The 6965-nt window shown below is 41.2% G+C and overlaps 1 pseudogene; it reads right to left on the bottom strand.

Annotated features, from left to right (window-relative positions):
• Positions 1 to 1351, bottom strand: part of LOC103479644 (solute carrier family 12 member 9-like) — a 9124-nt pseudogene extending 7773 nt beyond the window's left edge.
• Between the last annotated feature and the right edge of the window lie 5614 nt (positions 1352 to 6965).

Genomic DNA, 6965 nt, shown 5'->3' with positions numbered 1-6965 from the left:
AAAAAAAAAAAAAAAACCTTACCTCTCAAATGACAAAAATTATCCAGTGATTCAAACTGTTTAACACTTTAAATTAAACTGTTCTGAACAGGGAAAAAAAAAAAAAGCAAGGATACTTCATCTCCTCTTAAAGCCTAATCACCAACACCCAAGTGAGGTTTAAAAGCTACAACTGTGCCAGCTTTAAAAAGGATACAGTAGGCACCACCAGCCTCTAAAGCCCCATTAGTGGAGATGGCACAAATGGACAGAACAGTCATTGTGATGATAAAGTAGGCCACCACAAACATGGTGATGGAATCATATAGACCTGCCTGACCCACAACAAAACCTGCAAAAAGTAAGAGGTCATACATTTCTCTCAAAGGATAAACCAAACCAAAGGGGTGCATTTAATTTAGAAAAAAAGTGTCTCTTCTGTTTAATCATCTACTTTTTTCCATAACTGAATGAATCCAAGTGCAATTATAAAATGTGGAATTAAAAAGGTGTGTCAAGCAGAAAATACAAAAGCTGAAATTTACACCAAGTTTGGGTTCTCTAATGCCATGTGACTGTCCTAAGAACATTAAGGAAATAAACTCATGTTTATCTTGGACTGTAACATTCTTAGAGTCCAAATATTTTCACGTAATATCATATAGGAAACAACTGAAAATGGCTGAGACCATTTGGTCATATTTAACCCATTATGTGACAGTGCACCAATACAAGAGAGAGTAAAATACAGTAAGGAGCTTGAACTCCTGGTCGTTCAGGAAAATGTTGACAAAGTAAATACAATATCAATACCACGCCTTCATTGGTTTAATAATAGTGCGTCGAGACTCACCAATTCGCAGGAACGCTACGACGCTGAACATGGACAGTAAAGTCGGTACGACCACTCCAAATATCACCCCCAGCTTGGGGGCCGCGGACCGTGAAGCTTCATTAGCCGACTGCCGCCCGACCTCATCGGTCCTATTACAGGGGATGGGTGCCGAGGTGGTGGTCAGACGGTTATGTAGTAAATGAGTTCTCTCTGCCATTTTGTCTACGTTTCATTAGTTATTGATCACTGCAGAATACATTTAAAAGAAGCACCCCAAACCAAACTTATCACAGCTTTGTTCAAAGTGTCTGATAGTCTAACACGTCCATATAATCTRCTGACTCGTCCGAAACGWCCASAGGACGAACCCAACCGCTTYACGTTCCACCTGTATGTAATTACGCCTTGCTAATTAAGAGTGGCGCAGTTTCCTCTAACTGTGTTTATCCAATCAAGTGCCGGTTGGCATTGATTACGTTTTAGCCAGAGGTGATGGCCCTGTATATATAAATCTATATATGTATTAGAAAACTGATTAATTAATACAGCTTGTCAGTGCTAAAATTATACAATTGCGGCACTTAATGTCCAAACTGTTAATACAAAATTGGACACATTAAGTCAACAAGCTAACACATGCATGCAGACTTATCAGGAGGATTCTCTGCATAAAAATATGCACTGCAATCTCCTTCTTGTTGAGGAAGGACGGAGCTTTGAGTCACAAAACATTCCCAAAAGCATTGTAAGGATTTTTGAGAATCCAGGATGCCTCCCAGCAGAGGAAGCTAACAACATGAACCCAAAGCCAACCAATTAGAGGAAAAACTCATGAACATGTRTATGCTTAGTATTTATGAATTTTAATCAGCACACAGCATGTGTTGTGAGCCTTGGTGTGAAAGTGACAAAAACAGCATGTGTAAGAGGAAAACCCCAAGGACTTAAAGTTTAAGACAGGAGTTAATTTGATGGCAAATAAAGTTAATTTGACCAGCAAATTGGTGCTTACCCTCAGCACTTATGAGGCTGTTTACATGCCGTTTGTCATAGTGACTGCCTCCTCTTACACTCATTTGAAGCTGTGCAGCTATGAGTAGGTAGTTGTTGATGTTGATTKTATCTACCGTTTGCTATCAAAGTCCCACATCCTTTTTCTGTTGGGTTCCTTTTGACCCTCAAACCCTCAGTGAGAATCCTAAGCTATCTCCTCTCTTTTTCTGGTGCTGGAGGAGAAGAGATGAGAATTTTATCACTCAAAAAGAAACGAAACAAGCAAGTGCACAAGCAGTTGATGCTTTTATGTGCTTACATTCTGCTTTATTTTGTTTTCCCCCATGAAACCCAATGCAGGATGTTTAAATTGGTGTGGGAATATTTCTAGAGCCAGAACACTCACTCAGCAACTAAAGAGGCAAGAAGGGAGAAGCCAGATAAACAGATGCTACTGTATGTGTAAATAAACAGCTTTCTTGGAATCTTCCTAGGAACAAACAAAACTTTTGTAAGGAGTTGCCTCAAAGCAAAAAAGATGATGATCTTTACAATATTCATGGCCTTTCTGGCAGCTCTGTTGCATAGAAACTCTACAGGTTCAGCCTCAGTCTCCCACACCTCAGAGGCTATAGCAGACAGAGCGACAAGAGYGCTGGATGGACTCATATCAACAATCTGCAGAYCCAAAAGTCAGCCTTATTACAAGTCCATTAAAATACTCAATGTGCAGTCAATGCTTAAAAGCCATGCCCCTGCTTGGCTGCTTCCGATGAGCTCACATTAGCTTCATTAAGTGATTTATCAGGTAAAAAATTGCTGTGAGTCGACTGTGATGTCTCATAAAAAGGAGCTGTGTGTCCCTTTTGTCCTCCCACCACTTGATTTCCCACCTTCTCATTTGGTAGTGGGAAGTGCGAGTGTTATCTGGTCTAAGAGSACAACGCTCTCCAACTTTCGCTGACTGAATGTTGCGGGCTGTAAAATGGCATTTAGCTTTGAATGTTTTCCTGTTTGATCTACAGGAAACAGAATGGTTGCTAACGTTCACATAGCTGCCAAAAGATCTTCTCAGAACAGCTGGGGAATATTTAGTGTTTTGTCAAGATCCTGCYGGCCCTAAAAAAAGAAATCACTTGTTTGTCTAAAGTACACCCATCTGCAACAATGAGTATGTGGTTGTGTGACATATTTCGAGGAAGCAATTTTGACATAAAATGTTCTCAAACTACAAATCACCCAGAATGCTCTGTCCTGATGGTGAAACATGGTGGGGGCAGCATCATTATGTGGGAAAGCATTTCACACAGCTGTGAAAGGAAAGGTATAATGTTGGTGAGAGCATCGATTTTATGGAGATGCTCTGCATCTGAATGAGTTTCAGAACAGGTGAAAAAAAATACTTGAGTTTCTAGTAACTGAAGCCACAATTTAGAGAGATTAATTAACCTAGCAGCCATGTTTTTGGACTGTGGGAGGAGATCAGGGTAACCAGAAAGAACCCACACATGGATATGGAGAACATGAAAACTCCATGTAGAACCTCCCCCAGAGCCGGGATTCGAACCAACGACCTTTACGCTGCGTGACTCATTTAAATGTCCATTAAAAACATAATTAAAAGTCCTATTTCCAGCTATATGTCTGCAGATCGGACAAGGTGACATCACTGTCCTCCAAAGCTCGCTTAGTATCCAGCCTCGCAGCATTGATCGTCTAGAATGTGAATCTTCACCCGGCCGGAACCATGCAATCATACTTTGGGTGTTAAAGCCTTCAGGTCGCAGCTGGAAGATGCAGAGACTCSAATTCAATTGCCATGTATAGGGGAGGCATAAAGACTGTCAATGACATGAATATAATAATAATATATAAAAAAAAAAAAACATGAGAGATGTACATCTATCCTAATCTCCAGACACACTTGTTCATCCGTTTCCTGGACAGTAACTGAGCCCATGCTTCTTGCGCCTTTCGTTTCTTTTTTTTTTTTTTTTTTTTTTGCGTGTGCCCTTATTAAGACGCATGACGCCCAATTCGGACCATTAATAGTGCATATGCGCTGTGACACGCAGGCGAAAAGCACACCATGAGCCACATACAGATGTTCTCTTCCTCTCACTCATATTTCTGCAGACAATCCCAGCTGCTGTTAATTAAGACGAATGTGCGCCGCCGCGCCACCGCAGATAACGAGCGGAGCGAAAAGATCTCTGCACACACAGGGAGAAGAAGACTGCGGGCCAAAGCTCTGACTGTACCCGCATTGCATCACGGACACGACACCCGGTACCCCGCTGTCTTCCTCCCACCTCAACAGGCGCAGATGAGGAGACTGTAGCATCTTATCGCATAGTTTTGTAGACTCATGCCGCCGCGCTCTCGGTCACAGCCAGCCAACAGATGTGCGCCGCTCCGGAGGCGCAAAGCCGGTGATTTTTACGCGCCTTTCTGATAACTTTGGCGCGGCAGTATTTATGGATTGCGCATCAGTGACAGGGCAGCCTCTGGGATCTGCTAATATTTCTCCCTCAGTGGAGTTTTGTGTCACCACCGGGGGCCACAAGCTGCCGGATCGCGTTATATTTTCTAAGTGAGCGCTGCAACCTGTAGCTGTGCGCCTCTTTTTTTTTTTATTCCAGTCAACATTCCGCCGAGGCGCAATGGAGGAACGCAGCTGACGCTTTTGAATCCCCAAACTCGAGGAGGAGACTGGAAAAAGAAGAGCAAAAAGCAGCCCAGAGGAAACAGTGAGTACACAGCGTCCTGACTGGCTCTCGTATTTAGAAGTATAAAATCCGTCCAAACGTCTCCTTAACTTTGTCCTCATCTGGTTCAAGGACAAATGATAATTAAAGGTCGGTTAATTCGTGATGTTTAGATTTTATTTAGTGATTTCCCCCCCCCCCTCACAGTTTGTGCATCCTGTGGACCACAGACTGACCTAAAATTCAGTAACTTGACATTAAAAATAGACAGACGGCGGTACATGGGGTACACGGTGATGATGCGCAAAATGGATTAAAAGGTCTTTGTAACACAGGGATAAAATAACAAATTTATGCCATTCTTTTGTCTTAAATGGTATAGAATAAAAAAATAATTCCCCCTTTCCAGCGTCATTTTATACATTGACTTTGTTTTCATAATATTTGTCGATGTAAGTTTCGGCAGTCTAGGGGCCCTGAAGAGGCATCCCTGCCTGCCTTAGTAGGAAACTAGTAAAGTTTATTAATCTCAGCTTGGAGATGTGCCTGACTTTTTGCCCAATCTCATTCAGAAAGGGTGATGAATAATTCGTATATGTCCTTCCACTTGTTGCCCTGCCAAGAACCAGCTGCAGCTGCAGCTGAACAACTGTTTAATCTCTTAACCAACCAAATGTCTTCTTTCCTGGAGGAGTCCTTTGCAAGATTACAGACTTTCAAGCTAAACAATGCATGAGTGAACAGATACACTAATTAAGTATGTGAATCCACATTTGCAACTGACAGAACAGGAATAAAATGCCTTGCAAAAGTATTCATACATGTGACATTTTTCTTTACATTTGGTCAGCTATGAACATGTTAGCTCAGAAAATCTACATGAATCCATTTCTTGGTGTTTGTGCAGTCAAAACCAGAAGCTTAAATACACCGGCTAAAAAGACACATGGGACTTTTTTCTCGCTGTCTGAAGTTAAATCAGACCAAACTTCTCTTGTTTTAGGTGAGTTAGATTTATTTCTCTGCTAAATGCCACAATACTGAGAGAAATGATAARACAGAGGTATAGTTGTAAATGGGGTTACTGTCCAATCCGTGCCTGAGCTTTTACTTCTCTGACATATTATTTATCTTATTATTGTGACTTTTAGCAAATAGATGCAGGTTTTTGTGACTCTAACTAACCTAAAAACACAGATGTTTGATCATATTTGACTTCAGGCAGTGATTTAAAAAAAAAGTGTATTTTATTTATTGTATGTAATCTTGGTTTTCAACCTGTAGTAAATCAACACAAAATGCATTGGAACAAAAACAACTCATGGCTTTTGAACATTTTTACAAATGAAAATACCACATGTGTACTTTGCTTTTGTATTCTGCCTTCTTTACTGTGAAACTACTAATATAAACCTGGTGCTACCAATTACTGTAATAAGTAAATAGAGTCCACCTGTTAGTAAAGTCTCAGTGTAAATCCAGCAGTCTTGTGAAGGCCCCAGAGGTTTGTTAGGGAAAATTAAACATCAGAATCAGGAAGGCAAAGGAGCACAGCAGACAGGCGAGATATCAAGTTGTGGTGAAATTTAAAGTGGGATTAGTTCATAAACAATGTCCCCAAGAAGAACTGCTGACATCCACAGCTTAGAGGAAAAATCCTGCCTGGAGGAAATCTAGTAAACATGAATAAATGAGTGGCAAGAATAAAACTTTCCTTGTTGAAAGAAAGCCAGAAAAAGTACATTTTGCGATTTGCTATTATGTATGTGGGTGTGACATCAAATCTGTTTTGAAGAGAATTAAAAAAGATAACATTTTAAACCGTACACAAAATTCCATCCATCCATCCATTTTTTTTACACCCTTGTCCCTTGGTGGGGTCAGGAGGGTTGCTGGTGCCCATCTCCAGCTAATGTTCCGGACGAGAGGCGGGGTCACCCTGGACAGGTCGCCAGTCTGTTGCAGGGCAACACAGAGACACACAGGACAAATAACCATGCACACACACACTCACACCTAGGGGCAATTTGGAGAGGCCAATTAACCTGGCAGTCATGTTTTTGGACTGTGGGAGGAAGCCGAAGTACCTGGAGAGAATCCACACACGCACAGGGAGAACATGCAAACTCCATGCAGAAAGACCGGGGCTGGGAATCGAACCCAGAACCTTCTTGCTGTAAGGCAACAGCTCTACCAACTGCACCACTGTGCAGCACCCTGTACACAAAATTAATAATGTAAAAGAAATGCAGCTTTAATGTACTTAAATTACCCTAAACATAACATGCAATTGTAGTGAAAGTTTGCATTGACTCAGTTTTTAGGGGGGGTTTTGTAAGAAAATGTAAAAAGAGACAGATAGTGTTTCTTCTCTTTTACAAATAAACACAATGTTGTGTTGATTGACGACATAAAATCCATATAAATGCATTGAAGTTTGGTCTGTAACA

Source organism: Poecilia reticulata, linkage group LG17, assembly GCF_000633615.1.
Source record: "Poecilia reticulata strain Guanapo linkage group LG17, Guppy_female_1.0+MT, whole genome shotgun sequence".
In the NCBI taxonomy this organism is placed as follows: domain Eukaryota; kingdom Metazoa; phylum Chordata; class Actinopteri; order Cyprinodontiformes; family Poeciliidae; genus Poecilia; species Poecilia reticulata.
This window is presented reverse-complemented; position numbering and strand designations above follow the sequence as displayed.